Source organism: Oncorhynchus clarkii, chromosome 14 (genome assembly GCF_045791955.1).
Source record: "Oncorhynchus clarkii lewisi isolate Uvic-CL-2024 chromosome 14, UVic_Ocla_1.0, whole genome shotgun sequence".
Lineage (NCBI taxonomy): Eukaryota > Metazoa > Chordata > Actinopteri > Salmoniformes > Salmonidae > Oncorhynchus > Oncorhynchus clarkii.
Window position 1 is genome coordinate 37,073,856 of NC_092160.1, and position 14,344 is coordinate 37,088,199.

Genomic DNA, 14,344 nt, shown 5'->3' on the forward strand with positions numbered 1-14,344 from the left:
TCTTAATCTTAGGTCTTCAAAGATCTCTTTTTTTCAAGGCATGGTTCACATCAGGCAGTGCTTCTTGTAAATAGCAAACTCAAATTTTGTGAGTGTTTTTTATGGCAGGGCAGCTCTAACCAAAATCTCTGATCTCGTCTCATTGATTGGACTCCAGATTAGCTGACTCCTGACTCCAATTAGCTTTTGAAAAGTTATTAGCCTAGGGGTTCACATGCTTTTTCCAACCTACACTGTGAATGTTTAAATTAGGTATTCAATATAGAAAAGAAAAATACAACAATTTGTGTGTTATTAGATTAAGCACACTGTGTTTGTCTATTGTTGTGATTTACAGGAAGATCAGATCACATTTTTTTAATAAATTTATGTAGAAATCCAGGTAATTCCAATAGGTTCACATACTTTTTATTGCAACTATACATTTTATCCAGGAGTTTTGTGTGTGTTTGTTTGAAGGGAGAAGAGAGAGAGAAGAGACCCCGATGTACTGAAAACCTGAGGAGAAGAGAGAGAGAAGAGACCCCAATGTACTGAAAACCTGAGGAGAAGAGAGAGAGAAGAGACCACGATGTACTGAAAACCTGAGGAGAAGAGAGAGAGAAGAGACCCCGATGTACTGAAAACCTGAGGAGAAGAGAGAGAGAATAGACCCCGATGTACTGAAAACCTGAGGAGAAGAGAGAGAGAAGAGACCCTGATGTACTGAAAACCTGAGGAGAAGAGAGAGAGAAGAGACCATGATGTACCGAAAACCTGAGGAGAAGAGAGAGAGAAGAGACCACCATGTACTGAAAACCTGAGGAGAAGAGAGAGAGAAGAGAACACGATGTACTGAAAACCTGAGGAGAAGAGAGAGAGAGAAGAGAACCCAATGAACTGATAACCTGAAAAGAAGAGAGAGAGAAGAGACCCCGATGTACTGAAAACCTGAGGAGAAGAGAGAGAGAAGAGGCCCCGATGTTCTGAAAACCTGAGGAGAAGAGAGAGAGAAGAGAACACGATGTACTGAAAACCTGAGGAGAAGAGAGAGAGAGAAGAGAACCCAATGAACTGATAACCTGAAAAGAAGAGAGAGAGAAGAGACCCCAATGTACTGAAAACCTGAGGAGAAGAGAGAGAGAAGAGGCCCCGATGTTCTGAAAACCTGAGGAGAAGAGAGAGAGAAGAGACCACGATGTACTGAAAACCTGAGGAGAAGAGAGAGAGAAGAGACCCCGATGTACTGAAAACCTGAGGAGAAGAGAGCGAGAAGAGACCCCGATGTACTGAAAACCTGAGGAGAAGAGAGAGAGAAGTGACCCCGATGTTTTGAAAACCTGAGGAGAAGAGAGAGAGAAGAGAACACGATGTACTGAAAACCTGAGGAGAAGAGAGAGAGAGAAGAGAACCCAATGAACTGATAACCTGAAAAGAAGAGAGAGAGAAGAGACCCCGATGTACTGAAAACCTGAGGAGAAGAGAGAGAGAAGAGGCCCCGATGTTCTGAAAACCTGAGGAGAAGAGAGAGAGAAGAGAACACGATGTACTGAAAACCTGAGGAGAAGAGAGAGAGAGAAGAGAACCCAATGAACTGATAACCTGAAAAGAAGAGAGAGAGAAGAGACCCCGATGTACTGAAAACCTGAGGAGAAGAGAGAGAGAAGAGGCCCCGATGTTCTGAAAACCTGAGGAGAAGAGAGAGAGAAGAGACCACGATGTACTGAAAACCTGAGGAGAAGAGAGAGAGAAGAGACCCCGATGTACTGAAAACCTGAGGAGAAGAGAGCGAGAAGAGACCCCGATGTACTGAAAACCTGAGGAGAAGAGAGAGAGAAGTGACCCCGATGTTTTGAAAACCTGAGGAGAAGAGAGAGAGAGAAGAGACCCCTATGTACTGAAAACCTGAAGAGAAGAGAGAGAGAAGAGACCCCGATGTACTGAAAACCTGAGGAGAAGAGAGAGAGAAGAGACCACGATGTACTGAAAACCTGAGGAGAAGAGAGAGAGAAGAGACCCCGATGTACTGAAAACCTGAGGAGAAGAGAGAGAGAAGAGACCCCGATGTACTGAAAACCTGAGGAGAAGAGAGAGAGAAGAGACCACGATGTACTGAAAACCTGAGGAGAAGAGAGAGAGAGAAGAGACCCCAATGTACTGAAAACCTGAGGAGAAGAGAGAGAGAGAAGAGAACCCAATGAACTGATAACCTGAAAAGAAGAGAGAGAGAAGAGACCCCAATGTACTGAAAACCTGAGGAGAAGAGAGAGAGAAGAGGCCCCGATGTTCTGAAAACCTGAGGAGAAGAGAGAGAGAAGAGACCACGATGTACTGAAAACCTGAGGAGAAGAGAGAGAGAAGAGACCCCGATGTACTGAAAACCTGAGGAGAAGAGAGCGAGAAGAGACCCCGATGTACTGAAAACCTGAGGAGAAGAGAGAGAGAAGTGACCCCGATGTTTTGAAAACCTGAGGAGAAGAGAGAGAGAAGAGAACACGATGTACTGAAAACCTGAGGAGAAGAGAGAGAGAGAAGAGAACCCAATGAACTGATAACCTGAAAAGAAGAGAGAGAGAAGAGACCCCGATGTACTGAAAACCTGAGGAGAAGAGAGAGAGAAGAGGCCCCGATGTTCTGAAAACCTGAGGAGAAGAGAGAGAGAAGAGAACACGATGTACTGAAAACCTGAGGAGAAGAGAGAGAGAGAAGAGAACCCAATGAACTGATAACCTGAAAAGAAGAGAGAGAGAAGAGACCCCGATGTACTGAAAACCTGAGGAGAAGAGAGAGAGAAGAGGCCCCGATGTTCTGAAAACCTGAGGAGAAAAGAGAGAGAAGAGACCACGATGTACTGAAAACCTGAGGAGAAGAGAGAGAGAAGAGACCCCGATGTACTGAAAACCTGAGGAGAAGAGAGCGAGAAGAGACCCCGATGTACTGAAAACCTGAGGAGAAGAGAGAGAGAAGTGACCCCGATGTTTTGAAAACCTGAGGAGAAGAGAGAGAGAAGAAACCACGATGTACTAAAAACCTGAGGAGAAGAGAGAGAGAAGAGACCCCGATGTTCTGAAAACCTGAGGAGAAGAGAGAGAGAGAAGAGACCCCTATGTACTGAAAACCTGAAGAGAAGAGAGAGAGAAGAGACCCCGATGTACTGAAAACCTGAGGAGAAGAGAGAGAGAAGAGACCACGATGTACTGAAAACCTGAGGAGAAGAGAGAGAGAAGAGACCCCGATGTACTGAAAACCTGAGGAGAAGAGAGAGAGAAGAGACCCCGATGTACTGAAAACCTGAGGAGAAGAGAGAGAGAAGAGACCACGATGTACTGAAAACCTGAGGAGAAGAGAGAGAGAGAAGAGACCCCAATGTACTGAAAACCTGAAGAGAAGAGAGAGAGAAGAGACCCTGATGTACTGAAAACCTGAGGAGGAGAGACAGAAGAGACCACGATGTACTGAAAACCTGAGGAGAAGAGAGAGAGAAGAGACCCCGATGTACTGAAAACCTGAGGAGAAGAGAGAGAGAAGAGACCCCGATGTACTGAAAACCTGAGGAGAAGAGAGAGAGAAGAGACCCCGATGTACTGAAAACCTGAGGAGAAGAGAGAGAGAAGAGACCCCGATGTACTGAAAACCTGAGGAGAAGAGAGAGAGAGAAGAGACCACGATGTACTGAAAACCTGAGGAGAAGAGAGAGAGAAGAGACCCCGATGTACTGAAAACCTAAGGAGAGGAGGAGCCAGACGTGGACATGAAGGTTGGTTGTTTATTAGCAGCGACAGACAGACAGACAGACACCAACACTTTCCTCTCCTCAGTCTCTATATATTCTCCCGGCGTCTCTCCATATTAACACAAGTCATTTCTCTTCACATGGTTGAATGAGTATCGCTTTAAAACTATCCCCAAGATACAGCAAGAGTGTACTCCAACAACGTCTCGTCTACTCCTCTCGCTCTTCTCCTCTTCCCTCGTTCCTGCTCCTCTTCTTCTTCTCTTCCAGGATAGACGATCTGATTTGATCTCTTCATTAGACTGAGCGGGAGACGAAGGATGGGAAATGCACATGAATAAGTAAATAATCAAATCAAATCTAATTTAATTTTATTTGTCACATACACATGGCTAGCAGATGTTAATGCGAGTGTAGCGAAATGCTTGTGCTTCTAGTTCCGACAATGCAGTAATAACCAACGGGTAATCTAACCTAACAATTCCACAACTACTACCTTATACACACAAGTGTAAAGGGATAAAGAATATGTACATAAAGATATATGAATGAGTGATGGTACAGAACGGCATAGGCAAGATGCAGTAGATGGTATAGAGTACAGTATATACATATGAGATGAGTAATGTAGGGTATATAAACATAAAGTGGCATAGTTTAAAGTGGCTAGTGATACATGTATTACATAAAGATGCAGTAGATGATATAGAGTACAGTATATACATATACATATGAGATGAATAATGTAGGGTATGTAACATTATATTAAGTAGCATTGTTTAAAGTGGCTAGTGATATATTTTGACATCAATTTCCATCAATTTCCATAATTAAAGTGGCTGGAGTTGAGTCAGTATGTTGGCAGCAGCCACTCAATGTTAGTGGTGGCTGTTTAACAGTCTGATGGCCTTGAGATAGAAGCTGTTTTTCAGTCTCTCGGTCCCTGCTTTGATGCACCTGTACTGACCTCGCCTTCTGGATGATAGCGGGGTAAACAGGCAGTGGCTCGGGTGGTTGTTGTCATTGATGATCTTTATGGCCTTCCTGTGACATCGGGTGGTGTAGGTGTCCTGGAGGGCAGGTAGTTTGCCCCCGGTGATGCATTGTGCAGACCTCACTACCCTCTGGAGAGCCTTACGGTTGTGGGCGGAGCGGTGATACAGCCCGACAGGATGCTCTCGATTGTGCATCTGTAGACATTTGTGAGTGCTTTTGGTGACAAGCCGGATTTCTTCAGCCTCCTGAGGTTACGACATACGACGGATATTCCCAATTGATGAACATTTAACTTTGTGTAAATATTTTTGAAAAGCTGAACAACAATGAATTTCATGTTAATGATGTTGTTACGGTGCATTATTTCCCCCCACACCGAGGCTAATTTTAACCAAATCAATCTCTCTCCTTGGAGGAGGGTTAAAAAGATGAATTTAATTTGCTCTGCTTATTATCAATCTCCCTCTCTACGATGCTATGATTAATTAGACAGTAATAAAGTCCTGTTGGATTCTAAATAGGCATTCCCAAATGGCACCCTATTCCCTACATAGTGGACTACTTTTGATCAGATCACTATGAGCCCTGGTCAGGGGTAGTGTAACTATATAGGGAGCCATTTTGGACATAGGCACTGTTTTTATTCATGAAAGGGGAACGTTACTGTTCACTATGAAGAGCCCTACAGTACACCATTGGTTTCTGAGTGGACCGTGTACACTATCGCTTAATTTATCTCTGTCTCTCACTCTCTCTCTATCTCTCTCTCTCCATTCTCTGGCTCTCTCTCTCTCCATTCTCTGTCTCTCTCTCTCCACTCTATATGTCGTTCTCTCTCCCATTCTATATGTCTCTAACCATTCTATATGTCTCTCCCCATTCTATATGTCTCTCCCCATTCTATGTCTCTCCCCATTCTATATGTCTCTCTCCATTCTCTCTCTCTCTCTCTCTCTCTCCATTCAATTCAATTTAAATTCAATTCAAGGGGCTTTATTTGCATAGGAAACATGTGTTAACATTGCCAAAGCAAGTGAGGTAGATAATATACAATTCTCTCTCTCTCTCTCTCTGCATTCTCTCTCTCTCTCTCTCTCTCTCTCTCTCTCTCTCTCTCTCTCTCTCTCTCTCTCTCTCTCTCTTCATTCTCTCTCTCTGTCTGTCTCTCTCTCTCCATTCTCTCTCTCTCTCCCTCCATTCTCTCTCTCTCTCTCTCTCTCTCTCTCCCCGTTCTTTCATCAGTGCTCAGATGTTGAAGCTGCAATGTGTAACTTTTTGGGCAACCTGAGCAAATGCACATAGAATCGTCTGTTATAGGTCTGTCATTCTCATTGAAAGCACGTGTAAGAATCGGTAAATATGTTCTATGTGTGCTGCTTCTATGCTTCCTGTTCTTACATTTTTTAATTTATTAAGTCTTTTACTTTCACAAACAGCTGAAAATACATTCTTTTTTTTGTTATGTAAATATATTTCACAGAGGTTTAGATGGTAGAATGATTCTTTACACTTAGACTTACTTGTTTTGTCACATAAACTGAAATTAAGCGAACTATTAGAATTTTAGCAATCAGGAAATGGTGGTGCGATTTCTGCCAAGTGAATCTATGAGTCCCATATTTGGGGGACTTTGAGCGGTTCCGGAACTGATCCGACTGGCATTTTGTTGTACAAAGTGCTCTGTGAATGTCTTAGGTTGGAAAAGAAATGTATTTTTACTGGAAACGTTCTAACTTTTGCCAGTAAGCCACCAGAACGTTGGTATCGTTCAAGGATTTTACATAAATCTATCGCAAGACCTCTAGTGGTCCTTTTGGGTACTGCATAGTATCGCAGGTGTCTGTAATAATCTCTGGCCCTTTGTGTGGCCTTATCACATTTAAGATAATTTTTTGTATTATTATGACGACAAAGCTTTTAAAAAAAATACACACAATCAAGTTAGTGAATATGAAGTTTTCAGCATGAAACATTGTTTATTTATATTTTTTTCACACACTTTTTTTTTTTTTTTTACTATTTCAGTATTGTTTTCAGTAACCAGGTTTTCATCCAACCATTTCATGCTGATGAATTTCCAGACGCATGAAAAAAAATTAATGCTGATGGAAACTGGATATGACGATTCCATTTTATAAATGCTAACAGATATTTTGTTCGTTTGAAATGTGTTGGAATATTTTTTTTGTGTCTGTAAAATTAATTATACTAAAAATTGAGGTGGAAACGCCTTTATTTTATTATTATTTTGTATTTATTCAATCTTTATTTAACCAGGTAGGCCAGTTGAGAACAAGTGCTCATTTTACAACTGCAACCCTGACCAAGATAAAGCAAAGCAGTGCGACACAAACAACAACACAGAGTTACACATGGAGTAAACAAAGCATACAGTCAATAACACAATAGAAAAAAAAAATCTATATACATGGGCAAATATTGATATAATAACTATCATATCGAAGTACACTTGGAGTCACGCTAGCTAGCTAGCGTAGCAGTTAAGCCAAGATGGCACAAGCCAGTTAGCTAGCATAGCAGTTAAGCCAAGATGGCACAAAAGCCAGTTTCAGGAATGTGTTTCAGAAGACATTCATTCTACAACATCTTGCTTCGAAAATAGTTTTGCATCTTAGTTTCAACGCTTCATCACATCACGTGAATACATTTACTGTGGAAATAGTATTGATTTCGAGTTGATTGACTGGGTCTTGAGTCGGCGCAGTTGTCCCTACACCACAATATTCTGGAACTGGCTAGTTTTTTTCTCATCTCTTCCTTCCTCATGTCCACTGTTAGATCTTCCCCCCGGGGCGACAAATCCCAGAACTACTTATATCCCTACAACAGGTTACATGTGGACATTGCAAAAACGTCACCCAGCTTGAGTGTAGATATATTTATCAGCTAAAAAAAATCTATGAGTGTGTTTGTGTTACAAAGACCAAAACATTTTCTGTTCTAAATACTGTATCATATTAATGTGTTTATTAAGACGGTATGCCTACACTTACCAAGCAAATCAAACTAAGTTGTGTGTCGATGTCACATCTACTCCCGCTCTCCTTCTCAAGCACTCGGCGTCGCCGGTCCTGGCAACCCATCGTTACGCACACCTGCTCCTCATCATCAGACACACCTGGACTCCACGACTTCCCTGATTTCTTCCGCCCTCTATTGTCATCATTCCTCATTGTTTTTTTCTGTCACATCCCGTGTGTGTTTTCTTTTTTATCTGTTCAGTATTAACACTCGCTTTCTGAATCCCAGCATATAAGTTACTTACACTAGGCAGGAGGGGTGGAGTCAGGTGGCAGGAGGGGTGGAGTCAGGTGGCAGGAGGGGTGGAGTCAGGTGGCAGGAGGGGTGGAGTCAGGTGGCAGGAGGGGTGGAGCCAGGTGGTAGGAGGGGTGAAGTCAGGTGGCAGGAGGGGTGGAGTCAGGTGGCAGGAGGGCTGGAGCCAGGTGGCAGGAGGGGTGGAGTCAGGTGACCGAGGGGGCTGGAGTCAGGTGACTGAGGGGTGGAGTCAGGTGGCAGGAGTGGTGGAGTCAGGTGGCAGGAGGGGTGGAGTCAGGTGGCAGGAGGGGTGGAGTCAAGTGGCAGGAGGGGGGTGGGGCCAGGTGGCAGGAGGGGTGGAGTCATGTGTCAGGAGGGGCGGAGTCAGGTGGCAGGAGGGGTGGAGTCAGGTGGCAGGAGGGGTGGGGCCAGGTGGTAGGAGGGGTGGAGTCAGGTGGCAGGAGGGGTGGAGTGTATGACACTCCGTCCTGGATATGACAGAGTTTGCCTCAACCCGAAGGGTACAGCAGACGATAATTACAGGCAGCTGTGAGATGCAGGAGGATGGCCCACTCTTCACACCCCTCTGTAGGCCGCTGACCAATCGAAAGCTTCCTCCAGGAGGTCAGTTGACTACAGAGTAATGAGAGAAGAGTGCATTTGATGAATTTAAGTAGATATTCCAAACAAAGTTTTTCCAGTGTATAACTTTCAACTGTCACAGATCCATGTAGAGTAAACCATACTTCACATAATACTGTAGAAGCAGTGTTCAGCTAATTCAACAACGAACACATTGTAAACCCTGTTGTTAAAGAGGGGTTCCCTGACATGTTAATATTATACCCTGTTGTTAAAGAGGAGTTCCCTGACATGTTTTTTTGAGAAACATTGAGAAATAGTTTGGTATGTTTTTTTTTGTAAAACTAAACAGTTATCTACCTTTGATAAGCTTGATAGCTATTTAGCTCCCATGCTAATTTCAAGTATTTTTAAACTAACATTCTAAACTTACTAAATCGGAATTATGAAGTCATTTCAGAATGAAAGTTACAACTTAGGGATCGGACCCTTGTTATCAATTTTCGCCTAAAATGACATACCCAAATCTAATTGCCCGTAGCTCAGGACCTGAAGCAAGGATATGCATATTGTTGATACCATTTTAATGTGAACTTTGAAGTTTGTGGAAATGTGAATTTATTGTAGGAGAACATAACACATAGGATCTGGTAAAAGATCATATGAACAAAAAAACATGTCTTGGCCAGGTCGCAGTTGTAAAGAACATGCTCTCAACTGGCCTACCTGGTTAAATCTCTTTTTTTTTTTAAAATGTGATTAATGTGTATAGACAGGATAGACAGAAGTTATATAGGATGGTGTATATAGACAGAAGTTATATAGGATGGTGTGTATAGACAGTAGTTAAATAGGATAGTGTGTATAGACAGAAGTTATATAGGATGGTGTGTATAGACAGAAGTTATATAGGATGGTGTGTATAGACAGAAGTTATATAGAATGGTTTGTATAGACAGTAGTTATATAGGATGGTGTATATAGACAGTAGTTATATAGGAGGGATTATAGGATGGTGTGTATAGACAGTAGTTATATAGGATGGTGTATATAGACAGTTGTTATATAGGATGGTGTGTATAGACAGTAGTTATACAGGATGGTGTATATAGACAGTAGTTATATAGGATGGTGTGTATAGACAGAAGTTATATAGAATGGTTTGTATAGACAGTAGTTATATAGGATGGTGTATATAGACAGTAGTTATACAGGATGGTGTATATAGACAGTAGTTACACAGGATGGATTGTGTAGACAGTAGTTAAATAGGATGGTGTGTATAGACAGCAGTTAGATAGGATGGTGTATATAGACAGTAGTTATATAGAATGGTTTGTATAGACAGTAGTTATTATAAGATGGTGTGTATAGACAGTAGTTATATAGGATAGTGTGTATAGACAGAAGTTATATAGGATGGTGTGTATAGACAGAAGTTATATAGGATGGTGTGTATAGACAGAAGTTATTATAAGATGGTGTGTATAGACAGTATAGACAGAAGTTATATAGGATGGTGTATATAGACAGCAGTTATATAGAATGGTTTGTATAGACAGTAGTTATTATAAGATGGTGTGTATAGACAGTAGTTATTATAAGATGGTGTGTATAGACAGTAGTTATATAGGATGGTGTGTATAGACAGTAGTAATATAGGATGGTGTGTATAGACAGTAGTTATTATAAGATGGTGTGTATAGACAGTAGTTAAATAGGATGGTGTGTATAGACAGTATAGACAGTACAGACAGAAGTTAGGATGATGTGTATAGGAGGGTGTGTATATACAGTAGTTATATAGGATGGTGTATATAGACAGTAGTTATATAGGAGGGATTATAGGATGGTGTGTATAGACAGTAGTTATATAGGATGGTGTATATAGACAGTATAGACAGTAGTTATATAGGATGGTGTATATAGACAGTAGTTATAATAGGATGGTGTATATAGACAGTATAGACAGTAGTTATATAGGATGGTGTATATAGACAGTATAGACAGTAGTTATAATAGGATGGTGTGTATAGACAGTATAGACAGTAGTTATATAGGATGGTGTATATAGACAGTAGTTATATAGTATGGTTTGTATAGACAGTAGTTATAAAGGAGGTGTATATAGACAGTAGTTACACAGGATGGATTGTATAGACAGTAGCTAAATAGGATGGTGTGTATAGACAGTAGTTATTATAAGATGGTGTGTATAGACAGTATAGACAGCAGTTAGATTGGATGGTGTATATAGACAGTAGTTATATAGAATGGTTTGTATAGACAGTAGTTATTATAAGATGGTGTGTATAGACAGTAGTTATATAAGATGGTGTATATAGACAGTAATTATATAGGATGGTTTGTAAAGACAGAAGTTATATATAGGATGGTTTGTATAGACAGTAGTTGTTATAAGATGGTGTGTATAGACAGTAGTTATATAAGATGGTGTGTATAGACAGTAGTTATTATAAGATGGTTTGTAAAGACAGTAGTTTTTATAAGATGGTGTGTATAGACAGTAGTTATATAGGATGGTGTATATAGACAGTAGTTATATAGAATGGTTTGTATAGACAGTAGTTATATAGGATGGTGTGTATAGACAGTATAGACAGTAGTTATATAGGAGGGTGTATATAGACAGTAGTTATATAGGATGGTGTGTATAGACAGTATAGACAATAGTTATATAGGAGGGTGTATATAGACAGTAGTTATATAGGATAGTGTGTATAGACAGTATAGACAGTAGTTATATAGGATGGTGTGTATAGACAGTATAGACAGTAGTTATATAGGATAGTGTGTATAGACAGTATAGACAGTAGTTATATAGGATGGTGTGTATAGACAGTAGTTATATAGGATGGTGTGTATAGACAGTATAGACAGTAGTTATATAGGATGGTGTGTATAGACAGTAGTTATATAGGATGGTGTGTATAGACAGTATAGACAGTAGTTATATAGGATGGTGTGTATAGACAGTATAGACAGTAGTTATATAGGAGGGTGTGTATAGACAGTAGTTATATAGGATGGTGTGTATAGACAGTAGTTATATAGGATGGTGTGTATAGACGGTATAGACAGTAGTTATATAGGATGGTTTGTATAGACAGTAGTTATACAGGATGGTGTGTATAGACAGTTGATATATAGGATAGTGTGTATAGACAGTAGTTATATAGGATGGTGTATATAGACAGTAGTTATACAGGATGGTGTGTATAGACAGTAGTAATATAGGATGGTGTGTATAGACAGTAGTTATTATAAGATGGTGTGTATAGACAGTAGTTAAATAGGATGGTGTGTATAGACAGTATAGACAGTACAGACAGAAGTTAGGATGATGTGTATAGGAGGGTGTGTATATACAGTAGTTATATAGGATGGTGTATATAGACAGTAGTTATATAGGAGGGATTATAGGATGGTGTGTATAGACAGTAGTTATATAGGATGGTGTATATAGACAGTATAGACAGTAGTTATATAGGATGGTGTATATAGACAGTAGTTATAATAGGAAGGTGTATATAGACAGTATAGACAGTAGTTATATAGGATGGTGTATATAGACAGTATAGACAGTAGTTATAATAGGATGGTGTGTATAGACAGTATAGACAGTAGTTATATAGGATGGTGTATATAGACAGTAGTTATATAGTATGGTTTGTATAGACAGTAGTTATAAAGGAGGTGTATATAGACAGTAGTTACACAGGATGGGTTGTATAGACAGTAGCTAAATAGGATGGTGTGTATAGACAGTAGTTATTATAAGATGGTGTGTATAGACAGTATAGACAGCAGTTAGATTGGATGGTGTATATAGACAGTAGTTATATAGAATGGTTTGTATAGACAGTAGTTATTATAAGATGGTGTGTATAGACAGTAGTTATATAAGATGGTGTGTATAGACAGTAGTTATTATAAGATGGTTTGTAAAGACAGTAGTTTTTATAAGATGGTGTGTATAGACATTAGTTATATAGGATGGTGTATATAGACAGTAGTTATATAGAATGGTTTGTATAGACAGTAGTTATATAGGATGGTGTGTATAGACAGTATAGACAGTAGTTATATAGGAGGGTGTATATAGACAGTAGTTATATAGGATGGTGTGTATAGACAGTATAGACAGTAGTTATATAGGAGGGTGTATATAGACAGTAGTTATATAGGATGGTGTGTATAGACAGTAGATATATAGGATAGTGTGTATAGACAGTATAGACAGTAGTTATATAGGATGGTGTGTATAGACAGTATAGACAGTAGTTATATAGGATAGTGTGTATAGACAGTATAGACAGTAGTTATATAGGATGGTGTGTATAGACAGTAGTTATATAGGATGGTGTGTATAGACAGTATAGACAGTAGTTATATAGGATGGTGTGTATAGACAGTAGTTATATAGGATGGTGTGTATAGACAGTATAGACAGTAGTTATATAGGATGGTGTGTATAGACAGTATAGACAGTAGTTATATAGGAGGGTGTGTATAGACAGTAGTTATATAGGATGGTGTGTATAGACAGTAGTTATATAGGATGGTGTGTATAGACGGTATAGACAGTAGTTATATAGGATGGTTTGTATAGACAGTAGTTATACAGGATGGTGTGTATAGACAGTTGATATATAGGATAGTGTGTATAGACAGTAGTTATATAGGATGGTGTATATAGACAGTAGTTATACAGGATGGTGTGTATAGACATTATTTATATAGGATGGTGTATATAGACAGTAGTTATATAGGATGGTGTATACAGACAGTAGTTATATAGGATGGTGTGTACAGACAGTAGTTATATAGGATAGTGTATATAGACAATAGTTATATAGGATGGTGTATATAGACAGTATAGACAGTAGTTATATAGGATGGTGTGTATAGACAGTAGTTATATAGAATGGTGTATACAGACAGTATAGACAGTAGTTATATAGGATGGTGTATATAGACAATAGTTATATAGGATGGTGTATATAGACAGTATAGACAAGAGTTATATAGGATGGTGTGTATAGACAGTAGTTATATGGAATGGTGTATACAGACAGTATAGACAGTATATGAATTGAAAAGGTGTGTACAACAGTAGTTATATAAGGTGAGCCATTACTAGAATACAGCATATACATACAGTATGACGTGGGTAAAACAGCCTGGAAATATTATTCAAGTGACCAGCGTTCAATGACATAGGGCAGCAGTCTCTAAGATGTTTGGGTAGAGTACTGGGTGGTAGCCAGCTAATGACAGTAACTAAGATTCAGGCCAGGTTAGAGGACTGGCCACCCCACATAGCCTGGTTCCTCTCTAGGTTTCTTCCTAGGTTTTGGCCTTTCTAGGGAGTTTTTCCTAGCCACCGTGCTTCTACACCTGCATTGCTTACTGTTTGGGTTTTTAGGCTGGGTTTCTGTACAGCACTTTGAGATATCAGCTGATGTACGAAGGGCTAAATAAATACATTTGATTTGATTTTGGTACTGGGCGGAGGCCGGGTAGTGGTGAGATAGAAGCGATTTATCAGTCTCTCTGTCCAATCAGTCTCTCTGTCCAAGCAGTCTCGCTGTCCAAGCAGTCTCTCTGTCCAATCAGTCTCTCTGTCCAATCAGTCTCTCTGTCAAATCAGTCTCTCTGTCCAAGCAGTCTCTCTGTCCAAGCTACTGTCTCCGCCGTCTAGATGCCAGTAGGGTGAACAGGCCGCGGCTCGGGTGGCTGAGGGACTGTAGATGT